Source organism: Acinonyx jubatus, chromosome A1, assembly GCF_027475565.1.
Source record: "Acinonyx jubatus isolate Ajub_Pintada_27869175 chromosome A1, VMU_Ajub_asm_v1.0, whole genome shotgun sequence".
Classification (NCBI taxonomy): Eukaryota; Metazoa; Chordata; class Mammalia; order Carnivora; family Felidae; genus Acinonyx; species Acinonyx jubatus.
This window is the reverse complement of record NC_069380.1, coordinates 47,872,203-47,892,680: the sequence shown is the minus strand read 5'-3', so window position 1 is coordinate 47,892,680 and position 20,478 is coordinate 47,872,203. Positions and strand designations below refer to the sequence as shown.

The 20,478-nt window shown below is 39.9% G+C and overlaps 1 protein-coding gene across 10 annotated transcripts in view; it reads left to right on the top strand.

Annotated features, from left to right (window-relative positions):
• KLF12 (KLF transcription factor 12) overlaps nt 1–20,478 on the top strand; it is a 436,782-nt gene that overhangs the window by 65,706 nt on the left and 350,598 nt on the right. The window contains exon 1 of one of the 10 annotated variants that reach the window (XM_053216458.1): nt 1,749–4,601. The exons of the other annotated variants lie outside the window; for them this stretch is intronic. The gene's annotated coding sequence lies outside the window, so the exon portion shown is untranslated. Of the gene's footprint in view, nt 1–1,748; nt 4,602–20,478 lie in introns of those variants that run through there. 10 annotated transcript variants of the gene reach the window in all.

The following is a 20,478-nucleotide window of genomic DNA, read 5'->3' as shown; positions in this document are numbered from 1 at the left end:
TCAGTATTAATACTTCTCCTAATAAAGACCACAGAAACAGTTACTCAGTCTCTCTCTTTTTCTCTCTCATCTAAAATATATGCTTCACAGAAAATCTTACTTTGTTTCCAAAGGTGTTATCTTTTTGAGCAACATTTTTTATTTGCTTTGGAGCGCTTTGAGAGGTTACTCACAAATTCCTTCCTGTCAAGCCTAATGAGCAGTTTGTCCTTGACCTGCTAATTTTTGAGGGTTTCCCTGTATTCCTTGATAGGGCTCATCCCAGATTGTGAAAAGCAGTTGGCTATTTATGTCCCCTCCGACCCTGGGCTTTAAACTTCCACGACGGCTTGGTCATTTTGGTCCATAGCGGATGTTTATCTCGGGCTCTGGCTTAGGGCTTTAAGATGGTCTTCAAAATACTTATGGTTTATTTTCTTAAAGCTGCGCATTTCCTTTTTTTTTTGCAACAATGTCCCATTTGTAAGGGTTAACTAGCAACCTGTTACAGCTGTCTTCCAAGACTGGGGTGATGGTTTTATCTGGTTTGGCAGGACTTTTTCCCAATGGGCAGCTGTTTTTGATGTTTTCAGTGATAGGTCAAACTCTCCTGCCTGAGACCCAGAGGTATATATTCAGATTGCATTACCATTTTCTTGGTGGTTTTTTTCCCCCCCACTATGTTAACTAAAACTGCGAGACTATTATCTAAAATGATTATAAAAGGAGTATCTCATAGTTTGACTGTACCGGCTCTTTCTTTATAATATGTATATGAGTTGGTAATGGCTAGATTTCATAATGAAGGGAAATTATTTATGGATGGAGAAAGCATACTAGACTATTAGAGCATGTAGCTTAAGAAAGCAAGTGTTCAAAATATTCACCATCTGCTTCAGTAGACTTTATTAGAATAACATAGTATGGTCTGAAAACCCCCCAAAGGCGTCTCCATTTCCCCTTCATAGTCTCCTCTGCTAAGTATTTTCTCTGGGTCCACAGGCCTTACTAGACTGTGGATGTGCAGAGGCCACATCACCCCCAATGCACCTGCCTGCATCTTGCAGGACTTCCAGCCCCTTTTAAAATCTCCTCTGAGGGGCGGGTCCTCAGAGCCGCCTTCTGTGTACTGATGAATCTTTCCATCAGTTAGTTACCAGGAAGAATCTCTTGCATTTCAATCTGTATTTGGGTTACTAGTCTACTCTCAAAAATGAGGCATAATTCCTAAACAGGAAACATGCAGCTTTAAGAAAATAAACCATAGGTATTTTGAACACCATTTTTGAAGACCTTATCCATAGGTATTCAGGGCCATTTAATGTTGAATCATTAAATCATTCCATCAGCTAGTTGATGAATCATTCCATCAGCTAGTTACCATGGAGCGTCTTCTCAATTTCAGTCTCTTGCTCACTTCATAAAACTTCTGAGAGAACTTCTCCATTGCTAATTCTAACTCCAGTAAGAACGCTAATTTTGTATATTTAGAAGGATCATTCAGAGTGCTCTGAATTGTCAACCCTTGAGCAGAAGAGGAAATGCCCGGGGCGCCTGGGTGGCGCAGTCGGTTGAGCGTCCGACTTCAGCCAGGTCACGATCTCGCGGTCCGTGAGTTCGAGCCCCGCGTCAGGCTCCGGGCTGATGGCTCAGAGCCTGGAGCCTGTTTCCGATTCTGTGTCTCCCTCTCTCTCTGCCCCTCCCCCGTTCATGCTCGGTCTCTCTCTGTCCCAAAAATAAATAAACGTTGAAAAAAAAAAAAAAAGAAGAGGGAATGCCCCTTGAGGTCACACTCTGTAGCCAGGGTCCTAAGCAATGTGCCTCAGGCACTTTCTCCACATCACTCCTACACTGCTTTATGGTCTCAGAAAGTGGATATTTGTGCTGAAGCAAGGACATACAATACCGTTCTGAGTCTCTGGTGGCTGTGCATATCCACCCCCTTACCCAATAATATGGAGCACAGTACAACACAAACAGTTCTAAAATCCTCACCTTTGAGCCAAGAAACAGAAGTTTTCACGCAAATGGATACCAGAGGGGTCACCAGATTTCCACATCATCATAAATACCTAGATATGTGTCATTTCCTGTGTAGTCCCTAGACACTGTGATGGAGGTAAATGAGAGTCCAGATAAATTGCTACATAATAGAAATATTAACAACTTTGAAATAGTCCCGAGTGTCTTTCACATTTGAATTTCTCACTTTGAATAGTTTGAATATGAATGTGATTTATTATATATTTTAGTGTCTATGTGTATATACTAGGATGTAAGAATGTGCATATGAATTAGATACATGGTGGTATAGTGTGTGCGTATGTATATATATGCAGTAATACAAAATAGATTGATACATATATGAATAAGTTGTGTATATGAATCAAACAGTGCGGTGTACATATGTGTATATATGCGTGTTGTGTTTGCATGTGAATCAAACACAGGATGGTATAATGTATATGTGTGTATGAACTCAACACAGTGATACAATGTGGTGTGAATCAGACACAGTGTATGTGTGCATATGTGTTTTTGTGTATGATTCAGACACATGGTAGTATAATGTGTGTGTGTGTGTGTGAGAGAGAGAGAGAGAGAGAAAGAATCAGACTCAGAGTAGTATAATTGGATAAGATGCAGGATGTGAAAAAAACCATATAGATTCCAACATAACAACATCTATGTGAGTGCACAAATCGTACAATCTTTCTAGACATCACTAGTAAAAACTGAGAGTTTTACTAGCTCTAACTAAGGTCCTTTATCGTTTTGAGATTTGATGGTTAGTGTCGTCACTGTCACAGACTACCTAGCTCATTCTATCACTGTGTGAATCATTATATCTGTAATGACATTTAGAGTTGACCTTTCAGCATTCCGAATCTCCATTGTATCTTTGTTTATTAGCCTCTGCAGGAGAAAGACATAGTAACTCTAATTTCATGATTATTTCTCTGAACTATGCCCAAAAAGGTCCTGGTTTTTATAATTAAGGGAATCTAATACTTCCTTGGCTATACTATCAAAATCAAATTTTCTAAATCGTTGCATTAACATAAAGAAAAAATGGCAGCGATCGTGTGTCTTCTTGTTAAGGCTACGTGGCTATATAATACCTAACTAAAAAATCTTTGAGTGAGTGAAATCCGTGAGGGCAGTATTCGTCTTTGTTGGCTCTGGATAGTACTTGCCACATGCTGGATACTTAGCAAATATTTATGGAGTAAACAGATCATTGTAAATTGCATTTGAAAAATTCATTCTCATATATGTGCCCCTGTGTTCTCTCAAGATTCCTGTCTGATGTTTAGGTTGGGACTACTGGAGAGAGGTGATTTCCTGCCATCCTGTCTGCAAGAAGGCAGTGCCATGGAGATGCTGTTTGTGACAGACATAGAGGGATTGAGGGGCAGTGGGAGTAGAATGTTAGTGCCTTTCTCTCTTTTGGGAACAGTGATTGCACCCCTTTTAGAGGAACCATCTTAAACCAGTGAACCAAATTATTTCATTAGTTCTATGTCCATACAATCATATGGGGGCTTTTTCTCCAGGCATAAATCTTATGTCCATTGGGCACTGAAGCAGTTAATCTAAACGCTCTCTTTTGGAATCGAAGTGCAGTGTGGACGTAGCACTGAGTTATGTTGCCAGAACATCAGAAGGTCCTATTTTTTTTTTCCTATAGAATATTCTCTTACTAGTATGTGGTTACTCTAAAAGGAAGTGAAAAATTCTATAAGGGAAAATTATCAACATTATAAGAATATTTGGTGATCTCATAGAGAGCACCTCTTCTGTTGCATGAATGCCTTACACATTTTTCTTTCAATTTCAGAAACCATTGACACATTAATTATTAGGTGTAGTGGTAATTAATTTTTACTTTGATACTGTATGCCAGCTTTCTTGTGGAAAAGGAGCAAACATGAGAAATAATGCTTTAAAAATCTGATTATCAGTTATCACAGACATTCTTCAGGAAGATATTTGGCCCTAAAATGAATGAAATGAGAACATGTTACGTAAGGTTAGTATATCTAGCAGTTTTGATGTCCTTGAAGTTTAGCACAAAAAATGCTAATACAGACTGGGGTGCTCGATACTGGCTATAGGTTAGCTCTTTTAGTTCAGGCCTCTTTGCAGGGTTTTGAAATTTTTGCATGAGGTTTGTACTGCACTTAACCTTACAAAGGAGGCTTCCTCTGGAGTCAAAATGAAACTGAATATTCATATTAGGGGTGGTGGGGAAAGAAAAAATGTCCTCCCGTTAGAAGCAGACTGCATGAGAGTTCTGCCAACTGGCCTGTTTGTGAGAACTAGTGAAGTCATCAGTGCAGAGCTATTTTAATACACTGACACGGTGCTTCAAGGCAGCTGGAGGTGCGGCACAGAGGAAGCTCTGAGAGAGAGGTTTGCAGAAGCAGAAAATTTTCCTGCTGACTGACAGCATCAGCATTTCACACCGGCTGGGACTCTGACATCTCTGGGAAGCATGAGGGCGAGTGTAATGGCCCAGGCAGAAGGAGGGGAAGAGGAGTTTTAGTTATTACAGGTTATCCGAAGCAGTGTCTCAATATCAAGATGCCAAGACTGTCCCACAGAATGGGTTGCCATGGGTAAGGAGAACGGGATGGCGGAAAGCTGGAGACGAAATCTTTTGTTTATAGAGAGAGGTGGTTTCTTTTTCTTTTTTCATTTACTTGAAAAGGTTGCAGATGCAAAGCCTGCCCTTTTGCTGATGCAATCCTGTAGGAGATTGAGCAAAGTAAAGGAAGTGGGAGATATATATACATATATACATATATATATATGTATGTGTATATATATGTGTGTGTGTGTGTATATATATATATATGTATGTATGTATAATTTATCAGTATCTTGAAAACAAATGGATTACTGTGCTGGACAGGCCCAAAGTGGGAGAATATCCTGTTAAGTTGCATTTTCAAACCCTTAAGAAAAAGATCTATCACTTGTGAAGAAAAAAGTTTTTAACCTGAAATGCATTTTAATTTTCGGATTTTGAGCTCTGCCGTGTGGACCCTGTCATTCAAGATCGTTCAGAAAAGCATAAATGAGTATTTGATTAGAGAATCATCTACCGGATGCTATTTTAACCACTTCCGAAACCATCTAAAAGTGTACACAGAGCCTCATCCCTTTAGAGACTGAGAAAAAGTCCACATACATCAACCAAATGGAGGTAAATTCAGACATAATGAGATACTGAGTTTGAGGGTAAGAAATGAACTCTTTTTCAGCTTCACTGATGCAGGTATTTTCAACCCCCAAAGTAAGGTGTTCTCTGATTAGTAGCTTCTCCTACAACGGGGAGTGAATCAAAGCAGACACTCTTTAGCGTGAGGGCACTCAGGGGTCACGACTGTGAAAAGCTGCCATGATTCAACCCCAGTTGAGCAATGGGAAGCCAGAGACAGGAAGCTGCCTTGTTTATTAGAAGTAGGGTAACCACAGTCTCAGACAACTCAGGAAGATTCTGCTGGCACTTTCATTCTGAACAGCAGGCCCTGGTGCAAAAGAAAAAGAAACAGCCAAGGTATTTGGCATAGGTGTTTCTATATTACTGACACGTACAGAGCTCCTGTGTACTTCTTAAAATTTTTAGCTTCACAGGCACAGCCCTTGACGTTTCTTACTCATTGTTAAAAGTTTAACAAAGCTCTCCTATAAAGTCAAGGTTCAAGACACTGCATGGCCTTCATTTATGCAATGTGAAATCCAAGTAACGTAACCTTTATTTAGGTGACTGCTTCCTTCAGACTATTCCAAAAGACTTTTATCCAGAGATTTCCATCATGTTTCAGCAGGAAGATCAAAACTGCCTTGGGATTCCTAGGAAGGTGGGGGAAGGGATTGCAAAGTAATTTTTTATTTGACAAAATTTGGGGCATCACTTGGAACTTTTGCCCTTACAGATGAAAAAACTGAGACCCAAAAGTGTCTGTCTCACCTGAAACCTCACAGTCTAAGAAACAGTGCAGTGGGGTTAGATTAAGGCTTTCTGGGATGTAATTTATGCTTTCTCTGATACTTAGAAGGTACTTGAGGATTCATGAGATTTGGTGTAGTTTTTAAATGTTGGGCTTGAAATCTATCTCACCCATTATTGCTGTGGGACCTTGGACAAGTGACTTATTGTCTGTGGGCCTCAGTTTCCTCATTTGTAGGGTAAACTTAATAATAGAACCTATCTAAAAGGATTGTTGTGATGTGTTGAAAGAATAGATATTGCATACCTTAGCTTGGTGCCTGGTTTGTAGAAAGAGCAAAAGAAATGTAGACTTGCGATGACTAATATTGTTACTTTGTTGTTCAGTACTTCAAGGCCCTTGTTTGAAAGATGCATTTTCCCTTGTGTCCTCTACACAAGGGACCAAGGTCTAGATTTGGCCCGCTGCCCTCACCCCTGCATCCTGGAAAGTTAGTTTCCCTTCTGGTGGACTGAAATAAATGCTCTGTAAGGAATAAAGATCGAGAAATTAAAACCTGTGAATAGAGATCAATGAACATTTCAGAGAGAGTAGATAATAGGACTAATAGCCCCAAGTTCATAGTGGCAGGTTTCATTCATGGTCATTTTGTATGTTCAGATTTCCTCTTTCCTTCTACATCTAACTCTGGGCTGTGTATGGGTACGCACATACTTTCATATATTTTTATATGTTGCTTTTAAGTGATCAAATTATGAAAAACATTTCTTTGTATCTGTTTTACAGATGAGAAAACTGAGGCTCTAAGAAACTTAAAATAAATTACATAGAGTTAGGAGAGGTGGTTCAGTTGGTTAAGTGTCCGACTCGATTTTGGCTCAGATCATGATCTCATGGTTCGTGGGTTTGAGCCCCGCGTCGAGCTCTGTGCAGACAGTTTGGAGCCTGCTCGGGACTCTCCCCCTCCTCTGTCTCTGCCCCTCCCCCACTCAGTCTCACTTGTGCTTTTTCTCACTCAAAATAAGTAATTAAACTTAAAAAAATTATGGAGGGTGAATTCATCCACTGTTTCATTCTTTTTTTTTTTTTTTAATTTTCTCCCTCCCTGTGTCCCCATATCTCCTCTCATTTCATTTCTTCCTCCTGAGTGTATATTCTTGGCTTTTTTCCTTTTTGCTCTTTGTCTTTCTCTTTTCCCTTTGCATGTTACCATTCCCCTCTTTTATTTTCCTGATTTCTCTGATGTATAGCAAAAATAACTTTGAAGACATTGCTGTCTCTAATAATATTTGAATTCTTATGCTAGTCTTAAAAACAGATGATATGTTTTCTCTCAGAGGTGTTGAATTAAGTTGCAGTTTGTAGCAAATGATGTAACTCATCTCTCTTGTGTGTCCATGACTAGCTGATAGGAAAAGTAATTTGCTATTCCTCTTAAAGAGGTGGAGGCAAGTCATTGACACAGCTGGAAGATTCGCTTCTTCAGTGATAGATAATTCAACTTACACTGAGTGTTCTGGTTCTAAAAGACATCATAGTAGCCACCCTTTTGATTGTTTTAAATCTGTCTTTTTGGTACAAAACCTGCTGTAACCCGCTCTCTGAGAGTCCAGTGAAATGAGCCCCTTTTCACAAGTAATGAGAGGAGGTCAGGGTTTTCTCTTAGTCTATGGGGATGGGGCGGAGACTGTGGACAGGAGGCCCCTGAGGTCTGCTTGTGTCTCACCGTCTCAAACTGGCTGTCCCTGTTGCACTTTGTACCTACCCATGCACACACACAGCCCCTTGCCCTGGCTTTTTTTTTTTTTTTTAATTACAAAGACCATGTGGAATTACCTTTATGAAGACAAGGGAAATAGAAAAGTTAGATGTTCAGGAACAAAAAGCTTGAAATTGGGTCCTAGACCATGTTAGTAAAATTCCCTCATCAGTTTTCAACAGCTTGGGCCTGGCAGCCCAGCATAGTCTGTAACCCTCTTTCTTGCTCTCCTCAATGGCTCCCAGCAACTTGAATAACTCTGAGCTCTTAAGTTATGCAGAGTATTACAACTTTTCTCTGGCTCTGATGACCAGACCCAGCTCTGGACCTCCTTTTGCTCACGTAAAGACCGTATTTTCTGAGTCTTCTGTTTCCTTCTTTACTAGGCCCCACAATGGCAGGGGAAGAATTCAGACTTCTGTTACACGGAGTTGAATTTCACTCCCCTTCCCTCCCAGAGGAGGCAGACATGGCTTCTCAATATTTTTCCACTCCTCTTTTACATGTAGAATTATAGCCAAAACAAATTACGGTCATCTTGGCTTTTTGGTTGACTAGATTTTTGATGAGTTGGAGTTGACTGTAACTTTGAAAGAACATTTTTTAGTTTGACAATATAGCTGGGTAGCCCGGTTTTCTTTTTCGCAGATTACTTTTCTGATCCTATTTGTAGACCAAAGCATGGCAAATACTTGAACAACTTTCACTTCTGTCTGTGTAGGAAACTCTTCATGTTAAATAGGATTCTTCTACAGTCAAAGGGGTATACTGCATAATTTCACACCTAGTGCCATATAAGTTGGATTTCTTATTCATCACACACCATATGCAGTGTTATTAATCTTTACTGTAAGTAGAATGACAAGTGAGCAATAAAAGCAGGCCTTAAAAAAAAAAAACACTACCAACAAACATACAAGAAAAAAACTCCCTAGCAGATGCTTCCGAAAGAAGTGACAGTCAGTGAAATGTGGGTTACATGTATGTTGCATAACTGATGCACTGATGTGTATGCTCAATATGGTCCTCGGTTTTCACTTCAGATCACAGTGTGGTCTCCGTTCTTTTCTCCTTCTCCCTCTCTGCTCTCCCTTCCTTCCTCCTCCGCACTTCCCACAGCTCTTAAATCCTATTCAAGCATCTTCTCTGGGTGGGAACCCCTGGACTCTTCCTCTGCCCTCTTCCAGGCGGATGTTGCATTTGTCTGTCTGTGATCCCAGGCACACTCATCTTCACTCAACGGGGTTGAGAATAGCCTTTGAAGGTGGTTGGCACTGCTCGAGCGAGATGGTTCCTGTTTCCTCTGCCTTTCTTGTACAACCCAGGGTGGCTCGTGGGGTTGTTTTGTCTGTTGTTATCCATGCCTGCTCTGCCAGCTGCACCTGGAACTTGTTCCCGGGCCTTATGCATGCAACCGTTTATCCTGGCCCTAGGGTTGGTGCTTTAGAGCTATTGCCTCCTGGCCGCCTACTGCCTAGAACAACTGTGTTTAGGGTAAATTGATGCTGTTGTTTTTCTTCCAACTGTCACCATTGCTTATCCATACCCTTCTCTGTTAAACGAAAAATATTCCGTGGACACATCCTGACTGTTTCATGTGCTGAGGCTTGGTGAGCCCTGCCTACAGAGAAGTTAAGACCAGCCCAGAGGGAGAAGGGCTTTGTTATAGCAACCATGGGGAGTAGGTTAATGGGTGCTGATTATGCCCACAATTTGTTTCCATACTCTGGGGATGAGCATCATATGTTCACGGTGATACAGAAACCAGAGCTGCTGGGGTAAGCCTCGTTGCTTTCTACTGCATCTTGTAAAGAACCAGGAAATTACAATTTACAACTATCTTCAAATACTCTGATGGCAAGGCAAATGCCTTGCACTGATTTGTTATTGTAGCCCATCAGCAGAAGGCATCATTTTTTCTTCTCCTTCTAAATAAATTGTGTTGCAGCCAAGGTTTTGCTTTTTAAAGACATTTAAGTGAATGGAGTAGATTTGAGAAACTGATGTCTAAATTTCCAACTTTTGCGTTGCTAAGACTGCAAGGCATTTTGGTGAGAATGTACAGGGAACAATTTGACTTATTAAAACTTCAGGTTAGCTTGCCTTTGGTAGTTTTTCTTAACATGTTTTTTTCTGTCACTTTTAAAATATTTTTGTAATGTTGTCAGTTGCTGGTATCCTGGGAGTTGAGATGTTTTGTTCATTGTTGCCTATTCTGCTAAATGCTCTTGAGCAAGAAATTTAACTTTTGTCTTAACTTCCCTGTCCATAAGATGTTAGTTACTATGCTTATTTCCCACTTTTTCATAGGGATGTCAGGACGCTTTGGCACCATTGTTATGTGTAAATACAAAGTATAATATTTTAATGGAATTTTAATTTTCTTTAATGTCAAATCTTTGCTCACTGAATTTTAGTCAGGATAGATGTGCAGTGGAAATGTTTAAGTTCGTGAGTCATATTTCTTAGTAAGATTGTGGACGTATTCCTTATGCTTTGAGAAATGGGGCAAAAGCAATTCTATCAAGAATGGAAAGTACACTATCCAGTGAGTGAAAGCCCCTGATGTTAACGTATTCAGTAAAATATATGAGCACACTGATGTGTCCAGAATGACACGAATGGGGAGGCCACACAGCTGGGAGAAAATGTCTAGGCAGGGACGCCTGGGCTCCGATCTTGACGCGGTCTCTCATTAGCTCTGTGCTCCTGGGTAAGTTAGGGGTTGTTTTCTTATTTGTAAAATGAGTCGTTTGAGCTTGCTAATTCCAAAGTTCCCTTGTGTCATCTTAAAACCAAGTTTCTATTCCCTGCCCCTTCCTTGCCAGCCTCTCCTGTCACTGTCAGGTCTTGGGGCTGGGCCCACTGCAAAGGAGCTGATGCAGAGACGTCCGTGAGTGCCACACTCTGTGGGACGTATGTTGCCAGTGAAAAAGGAGTCCGGCTCCTGATGATAGTGCCTTTAGTGTTGTTGTTGTTTTGTTTCGTTTTGTTTTTTGAGAGAGAGAGAGCGAGCGAGCCAGTCGCATGTGCGTGTGCATGCAAACAGAGGAGAGGCAGAGAGAAAATCTTAAGCAGACTCCATACCCAGCTCGGAGCCTCATGACTGTGAGATCATGACCTGAGCCAAAATCAAGAGTCGGATGCTTAACCAACTGAGCCACCCAGGAACCCCTACCTTTAGTGTTCTTTAAATAATATTCTGTATCATGTATCCATTACTTTTGGCCAAAGTGTCTGGAAGCTTACATGATGACACTGAGTTAGTTGCTTTGACTTCTTTTTGTGAATTGTCCTAGCTGCTTTGAGTAGCCTAGTGGTTTTTAAATTTTGGAGTTAGGGGTCGACTTTATATGTTTTGTTTTTAACCCACTTTGGTCTAAGAATTTTGATACTGTGAGTATTCTGAAATACCCCTTGAAGGTATACTGGAGCAGTTTCAAATTCAGCATACTACCTTAATCATGTTTTATAGGATGGAATACATGGAAAATTTACTGGGATTGGAATTTTATTAAAAAAATATGACTCACGTTACTTTTCTTACAACTAATAAAGAAACCTTTAAATGTGCATAGCAATATTCTGTACTCATTAATCCCACAAAGTAAATGTACCTCGTTTCTCAATGAATATGAGTTTCTAGGTCCCATTTTATCCTTTATCCTGACCAAAATGCAGATATGCCACAAGATTTTCTTTTTCCTCCACCTCATTTTCCCTCTCAACAATGTACTAATATGATTTTAAGCAATATTTTTAGCATTTTTTTTTTGTTGTTGTTCAACGAGATTTATGTGATAATGGTAAGCTTTATAGCCATTCCTTTTACTTATTGAACATCTGTTGTGCTCAAGGTCCAGCATCCAGGTGTATGACCTCCACTTTCTCTACAGCATTGTCCTGGCTGTTACTGAAGCCAGTGGAGGCAGTATGTTGAGTGAGTAACAGCACCAACCTCTTACTGCTTGCTTGGCTTGTGGCTTTGAGCAGTCTTACCTTCTCTACCCTGGTAGGATTATTGAGAACATGAAATGAAATAGTTGAGAATTCTGTCTATTACAAGGAATATGGGGGTGCACAGGTGGCTCAGTTGGTTGAGCGTCCAGCTCTTGATTTCAACTCGGGTCACGATCTCACGGTTCGTGATCTCGCGGTTTGTGATCTTAGGGTTCATGTTGGGCTTTGGCACAGACAGCGCAGAGCCTGCTTGGGATTCTCTTTCCCTTTCTCTCTGTCCCTCCACTGGACAAGCTTGCTCGCTTACTCACTTTCTCTCTCTCAAAATAAATAAACCTTAAGAAATGTAAAATATTACAAGGAATATGTATTAAATATATTATGAAGTATGTTTAGATATAGTTTTCCACGACAAATGGCCAGTGAAATTTTTTTCGCTATAAATATTTTATTTAATAGCTTATATAAGATAGTAAGTGTACTTTGATACTTAATCTAAAGTGCACTTTGATGCCTTAATTTAGGTGTTGCGGTTTATTTTAGCAGGTATCTGAACATGCTTATTATGAACATATGGCCAAAAAAACCAAAAAAAGTCTAGATAATAGAGTTTCCTGATTGATGCAAGGGCTTTCTCCTGTTTAGGTGTAAGTTAATATACATGAGCTTTCTTACTGATTGCTGGTACGGTGATGGTAGATGTAGAGTATAAGACAGCCAGGGAAGACTCTGGAGGTTTTAGAGGGAAAGCAAGACTGTGGGTTGGAAGAGGTGATGAGAAAGGCCTAGAGCCAGGGAGTAGAGTATATTGGGTAGTTTATGAGGCAGAAGTGAGCAGAGTACATGCAAAGGAGAGAAAACTGGTTGCCTTCCAACTTTTCATATGAGCCATAGTAACGGGAGAAACGGACAGGTACCAGGAGGGCTGACCTTATCTAGAGGGGGTACATTTGATTCTGTTTAATTTATTTCTCATGGCTGTGATGTTCAAATAGCATTCACTTTAACACTTTGGAAACTGGAATAAAGAACTTGCTTCAGGGGAAGAATTCTTGCTTTGAATCGTGTGTGATGTGATCTGGCCAAGATGGTGGAGTGTGGTGTTGGGCAGTGTAGATAGTCTGCTTCCTTGGAAGTTAACTTGATTCTCAGCTTTGATGGATGGACCCGTTGTTATTTCCTTTCCATGTATCAAAAAACTTATTTTCAGTACTAGTCTTCTCATGAGTGGGGCCAGTAGAAAAGCTTAAAAAAAAAAAACTTAGAATAATTGATGAAAAAATGTAAATTTTCAGAATTACCTGATGGGAAGCAGGTGGGCAAACCATAAAAATGCGTATCTGCGGCACTATTTCCTAGAAAAACTTACACAGTATGTATCATGTTTCTGATATCATTTAATCCTCAAAATTACTCTGAGAAGTTACTGTATCTTCCTTTTTTTTTTTTTTTTTTTAATACATAAGGAAACCGAGGCATTGAAAGGTAAAATAATTCGTTTTGGGCCACACACTTAGAAGGTTTGAGAGCCAGACATGGAATTCTTATCTTCTTATTCTACTTGTCTTTTCTTTTTATTTGACCTCACTTCTACTTCTTTCTACTTGATCCCAATTCTGTCTTTCTCTTTCTTTCTCTCTTTAGGGGTCCGTTTGGTGTGAGTGGTGATGGTGCTTTTGATCTTCTGATGATAGTGGACTCCATCCCACTCCTCAGACCATGCTCCACCTCCCTTCCTGGTACCCTAAGGCTCTTCCCCTGTTTCGCTGTTTCACTTTCTTTTTCTTCCATCCCTCCCTCTGTTCCTCTCTATTCTTCCCTGCTCCTCACCAGCAGCCAAGCACACACTCCCAGGTCCCTGAAATATGTCCCTTGATATGGAGGAGACCTTGCGGAGTTATCTGTGGTGTTTGTAAGTGTGTGTGTTTACTTTCTACAAGTGGTTTCATGCTATAAAACTCATTTCCTTTTCTTACAGTTCACCCAGTTCTGTAAGTTCCGTTTATGTTGCTATTAGTTCTCACTTCTGGGTAGTATTCTGTAACATCCACCTACCATAATTTATTTTTCCATTCCCTAGTGGAAATCTTGAATGCCTTTAAGTCCCAGTACTACAGTCTTGCCTGAAACATGTCCCAGAATGTGTCCTTAGGAAGAGTGACGTTACCTGATCATAGAGGGCATAAGCACACTTCATTTCATTAATTACTGCCATATTTTTATTTTTTCCACAATTGCTGTACTAGTTTAAATATCTACCAGCTGTCTGTAAAGTTTTCCCTTTCCCCAAATGAGTGCCCAAACTTGTTATTATTCTCTTTTTTAATTGTCTTCATTCTGATCAGCATAAAGTAATGTGTGGTATTTTGATGTGTATTTACTTCTAGTGAGTTTTCACTTCTCCCTTAGACTCTCTCCCTCATTAGAATATATCTTGCCTTTATTGAAATTCAGACCCTTATTAATTCTTACTTGAATGGTTGAAATGCCGTTCTGACTGGAGTCTCTGCCTCTCACTTGCCCACTTGCCTGCTTGCTAAGATTCATCCTCTTAAACTTGTCACATGGGCCCTCTGCTCAGAATCTCTAATGGGTTCACATCCTTTTTGGTGTCAACTCTTCTTGTGTAAATTGCACGCCCCCCCACACCATGTGGTTGGACTCAGTGTGTTCTCGGTCTTGACCCCCGTGGCTCCCTGTGACCCCTGATACGTATTAGGTCTCCTCACTGTTCATTACTCCACGTGGAATACCCTCCTGCTTCTATCAGAAATCTTCATTTTATCTTTTAGTTGTGATGTTCATCAAGATTTTGTTTGCACATAGTTTACAAAGTCAAAATTGACCAACAGAGATTGTGAAGACAAAGCAGCAATTCTTTGCTGCCCCCCCCCCCCCCCCCCCCGCGCCACACTGTTTTTCCATCCTCTAAGGAAATTTTCTCAACTTGTACAGGTTCTTTTGATTTTTAAGCATTGTATCTCTAAATAACTTGTTTATATTGCTTTTTCTTTCTTTTATTTCCTTTAGTGTTAGCCTTATTTGTGGACCTCCCAGTGTGTAACATGTGGATTTAGCCCTTTTCATCTCCATTCCCCCACTAAGCACACAGCTTTCTTGTCTCTCCAACGTAGTTGACTCAGCCTTGATGAAATCAGTGTTAAATGTTTACCTAAGTATACCTCTAGAGGTGCTTCTCACACTTGTGCTATGATGATTACCTTTCCTTTCCTATAGATTTTATCCTCTGATTTTGTTTGCTGAGTTTTCTTTTCTTTCTTTTTTTTTTTTCAAGTTCATTTATTTGTTTTGATAGGGAAGGTGCAAGTGGGGGAAGATCAGAGAGAGAGCAGAGAGTGAGAATCCCTAGCAGTTTCCATGCTTCCAACGTGGAGCCCGACATGGGACTCCAACCCACAGACCTGAACAAGACGTCAGACGCTTAATCCACTGAGCCACCCAGGTGCTCCATGGTTGCTGAATTTTGAGCATTCTCATCCCTGCTTAATCCCCCAGTTGTCTGATACTTTTCTCTGTGCATTCAGAGTCACAGAAACTTGTGTCAGATCCTTGGGGCATTCAGCCCTACTCTGCCTTGTGCACAGCTCTTGGCCTGGGGTCCCACGACCATCCTTTCCTTTTTTTTGTGTCCTCTGTCTCCTATCTTATGGTTCCTCCTTTGTTTGCTCCTTTCTTTGCTATGCCTATCCTCCTGAGGAGCAAGATTGTAGGAGAGATACATTTTTGACATCTAGCATGTTAAGAATATCTTTACCTTTGTACTTAATTGATAGTGTTGTCAGATCTGGGATTCAGGATTGAAAATAATTTTCCTTTGGGGTTCTGAGGGTATTCCATTATTCTGCCTTCTGTTTGGATGCCATTATGACCCCTAGTACCTTTGTTAATGGCCTTTTCTCCTCTGACTCTTGAGTTTTCTGTCTCTGAAAACTTGTAGAACAAGAACAAGTGTTCTTGTTCTAAATGTTCTGAATTTCTCAGTGATGTGCTTCTGCGTAGTCTCTTTTCTTCAAGTTTTGCAGGGTACTCAGCTGGTCCTATCATTTTGTAAATGATAAAACATAAATCCTTGTTTTACAGATTTTCCCCCCAAATACAGAAATCTCTTTTTACCCAAATTCACTCATTTACTGAGTTCAGATAAACAAGCATCTGCATTGGGACATGTCAGAGGACCCAGGGTACTGTTTCCTCCAAAGAGTTCCATCTCAAAATTTATTTTCATCACCTATTCAGTTCTTGAAGTAAGAGAAGGAAAATGGGGAGCAAGGGGGTCTCTGGCTGATGCCGTCCTCATGTCCATTTTCAATTTTCTTTTTAACTCCCATATTCAGATGTTGGATATTATGGAATGATATTCCAATGTTTTTATTATTTCATTCCTATTTTCTTTTATTCTACTTTGTGATAGGTGGTGTCTTCATAGTCTTCCCATCCTTTTATTTATTATCTCCCTTCTTTTACTATCATTTTTAATTTCTAAAACATTTTTTTGTTGTTTTGATTCTTAGAGTAATCTTTTCAAAATGACATCCTCTTCTTGGTTTCTGAATGCATTGATAATTGCTGTCATCTCTGGTTGGAGCACTCAGCAGATTCGTGGACACTCTCAGCAGAGTCACCGGCTGTGCTACCGATTTTTGAGCCCCTGTGGCAGGAAATATCTGTAGGCTTGATTCTAGGGCTAATTAGTTCTCTATAGAAAGACCTTCCAGACTCCTGCCAACAGGAATAGGCCAGGCATGAGGTTTGCAACCTGAACAAGAAGAAAACTGGACATCTCAACACACTGTTCCCTCTTTCACTGTGTTCTCTACATGATTCCTTCATCCACGTGGTGTCCCTCATATCTCAGTAGAGGCCCCAGGTTTTACTCTATACAGAGAATAAACTGCTGGTCTTCTAGGATTAGGAAAGGTCGACATCTGTGTTCATCAAGGTAGTATATCTGGAGATCAACTAATTTTTAGAGGGATTGCCAACCATTCTCCCTTGTTTTAGCTAAATTTTACCGCCATTTTTAGAGTCATATGGAGCTGACAGCTTCCCAGATTTTGGAAGGTTTTTTTGGGTAAGTCATATTCTTCTCGGTTTTCCTCACAATTGGCCTAACTGTATTCAGCTTTCTAGGGTCTGTTAAATCATTTACCTTTCTTCCATCTGGTTTTTTTTTTGCCTTTCCAATTCTTTTTTCCTGTTATTGACTCATCTCACATTCTATGCCTAAAGAAAAATCTATTACTTCTCATTTTATTTGAATTGGGAAGAGAGCGAAAGTCAATGTGTATAATCAGTCTGCTTTTTCTTTACCCAAAAGTCATATTCTTGTTGGCCATTTGAATTTCCCTTTCTGTCAATCATTTATCCATATGTTTTACCACTTTTTTCTATTGAGTTTCTTGTCTTTTTCTTTGGAGAATTTCTCTATATAGTCTAGATTTTAATCCTTACTGAATTTGTAACAACTTTGGGCCACATGATAAAGCTCTACTCCCACAATGTTAATTTTCTCACCTATGAAATCAGATATTAATATTGCTGAACTCTAAATGTGTGTCATTGTCGTGTGGGATTTCCAGAACATAAGTACTACAATGATTTGATGCCTTAACGTTTCTCTTGCTCCCTTTTTAAAAAATACAGTCACTGAAAGAATACCTACTATGTAGCCATAGGATTTATGTGAATTGTCTTGGTTGGAAATTATAGGACCCCAACTGTGGCATAGACTGATTGTCCACACAATATCTATTCTTTCCTCCTTCTATGATAAGAGTTTTTTTACTTGTGTGCCTGGCTGCCCAAAGTAAAGCCTTTGTATGTGGCCAGGTGAGTCCCAGCCAGTGAGATGTAAGTAAGCATTCTGTAAGCCTCCCTCTCAAGTCACCCAGTGCACTCCCTTTGCTTCACCTCTTCATCCTTTCTTTATTTCTGTTGTGTGGAATGTAGATACAATGGCTGGAGGTCTAGCTGTCATAAACCACCACTGGGTGAGGTCAGACTCTGGGAATGGTGGTGGTTTCTATAGGACTTAGGGGAGCAGTATTGTGTTCCAGCTGTTGACTGCCTGACTTTGCATTCCGAACGCTAGAGACAGAACTACTCCAGTCATGCCCAAGCCACCGTCCTTTTAAGTATGCTGACACTCGCATCTGTATCCAACCTCAGCTGATACCCCCACTCAAGCTCGCTTAATTCAAAGCTAGTTTATTGTTTGTTGGCTCACGGAATGGGTTCATCCAAGAGGTGAAGGTGTTTTTAAGTACTGCATTAGGGAGCAATTGAAATGATGTCACCGGTACTCTGTTTCTGTATTCATTTTTCAGGTTTGTTGCTTCTGCTTGCTTTATTCTCGGATTATTAAAATGTGACAACAGTGTGGCTGCTGATCGAGTCCACTATAGGCCTTTTATATTCTTAGAAAAAGAGCAAGCAGTTTTTTGATGACAACATTTGGCTTGGTCACCCATTCGCTAAATCAACCAAGGTGACCAGGGGGAGAATACTCGGTTGGGTTAGACCAGGGTCATATGCCCACTCCTGGCTTGGAGGGGAGGAGACATCCTTACCCAAACACGTGGACTCAGCGGAATTTCTCTGGGATTAAGGAGAGCTGATTCTGAAAAGATGCTGGGAAGAGACATATATGTCTGGTTGCATGAGATCCAAGTAAACTTCCTATAACTATGATTTTCAAAACCAATATGTATGTTAATTTCTGGTCCCCCCCCCCCCCCCCCCCGTTTTTTAGCAGTTCTTTCCAAAGAAAGCAAAGAATGTTAAAATAACTTACAGGGGAATCAATGACAGTAAAGAGATAAAAAATAAAATTAATAGCTATAGTGGCATAGCAAGGAAGTAGAAGTATTCTCTGCCTGTATAGAAACACAGTAGTAAGGCGAGGAGATGAAAGTAGCTGTGGTACAACAATCATCATCATGTTTTCTACACAGAGATTATTTCTGTTAGTGCTAACTAAACATTCCTTGGTAGAGTGGTTACAGTGTATCTCTGCACATGGTCTCAACTCTAGTCAAGAAGTGAACATCCTGACGTGATTCATTTCCAATTCGTAATTTCTTTTGGGTAACTTCTTTTTCTCCTGTGATCCGCTTTGAAGGACCCGCCCAGTATCCTACCGGACCCTAGTTTCTTTTTTCAGGTGGGAAACAAATCTCTAGTAGCCTTTCAAAATAAAATGCGATAGGTTGTTTCTTTTTGTAGCCTGTGAACAAAGTACTTCCATAAACTTCTTTTATGCCTTTTTTGAGATAAGGTATAAAAAAGTGTATATACTAATTTGATGACTTTGAATATATGCATCCGCCCATGATACCATCACCTTAATCATTGTAATAAACATATTGATCACCTCCGTGAGTTTGTGTCCCTCTGCTTTTTTACCCCCTTTTTTGTAAGAACACTTAAAATGAAATCTACCCTTTCAACACATTTTTAATTGTATTGCTGACTGTACTGTAATGTTGTGCAGCATACCATATTGTACCACACCATATTGTTACTTATATGCACTATGTTGTGCATTAGATCTCTAGAACTTACTAATAACCTTGTGTATCTGTAAGTTTATATCCATTGAACAACAGCTCCCCTTCCATAACTTATTTAAAAATTTAGCCTTGTTTAGAAGGTGGGGCAGGCGTTTTAAAAAATAAACTTTACTTTTTTTAAGGTTTAGATTTACAGAAAATTGTGAAGAAAGAATTTTCACTTTCCCCATACCCAGTTCTTGCTATTACTAGTGTTTTACATTAGTATGGTATATTTATTACAGTTAGTGAACCAACAGTGATACGTTTTTATTAATCTGAAGTCTATACTTGATTCATATCTCTTCAGTTTTTATCCTTTGTCCCTTTTCTATCCCAGGATTCCATCCAGCATCCCATGCTACATATCGTGGTCATGTCTCTTTGGCTTCTTTTGGCTGTGACAGTTTGTCCGACTCTCTGTGTGTTTGATGACCTTGATAGTTTGAGAAGTACAGGCCACATATTTTGTAGAATGTCTCCAAGTGGTCTTTGATGCCCTTCTCATGATTAGTCTGGGGTTACAGGTTTCGAGAGGAGGACCACAGAGATAAAGTGCCACTGTCATTACATCAAATCAGTAGTACTGACTGTCAAAATGGCATCACTGTCAATGACCTTCATTACCTGCCTGAGATAGAGTCTGTCAGGTTTTTCCACTGTAAAGTTATTCCCTTTCCTTCTTTCCTTATTGTTCCTTGAGCTTAAGGAGCCCCTATGCGTTCCTGACACTTAAGGAGTGGGGAATTCTGCTCTACTTTCTTGAGGATGAAGTATATACAAAAATTAGTTGGAATTCTTTATAGCTCATGAAATTTTCTTCTTATTTATCTGTTTGTCTATCTGTCTACACATTTATGTAAATATGGACTTGTGTATATTTATTTTATACTTTAGGTTATAATCTAATACTACTTTATTTTGTTGTTTAAATTGTTCTAGGTTTGGTCATTGGTAACTCTTAGTTGGCGTTTGTATCTCTTTGACAAACTGCCATTATACTCCCTCCTTCCTTCCTCCCTCCCTCCCTCCCTCCCTTCATCCCTTCATTCCTTCCTTTTCTTTCTTTTCCTACTTCTCTACACTCTAGCACTACAAGATGCTGCATAGTCATCTTGTATATCTCCTGTCTCAGTCCTAGAATCAGCCATTTCTTCAAGGAGCCCTGGTTCCTGTCATTGGAGAATGGTTTTAAAAATGAAGATCTGGCTGTTAGGTGTGCTTGTAGTTGATGGGATATTGTAAAGCA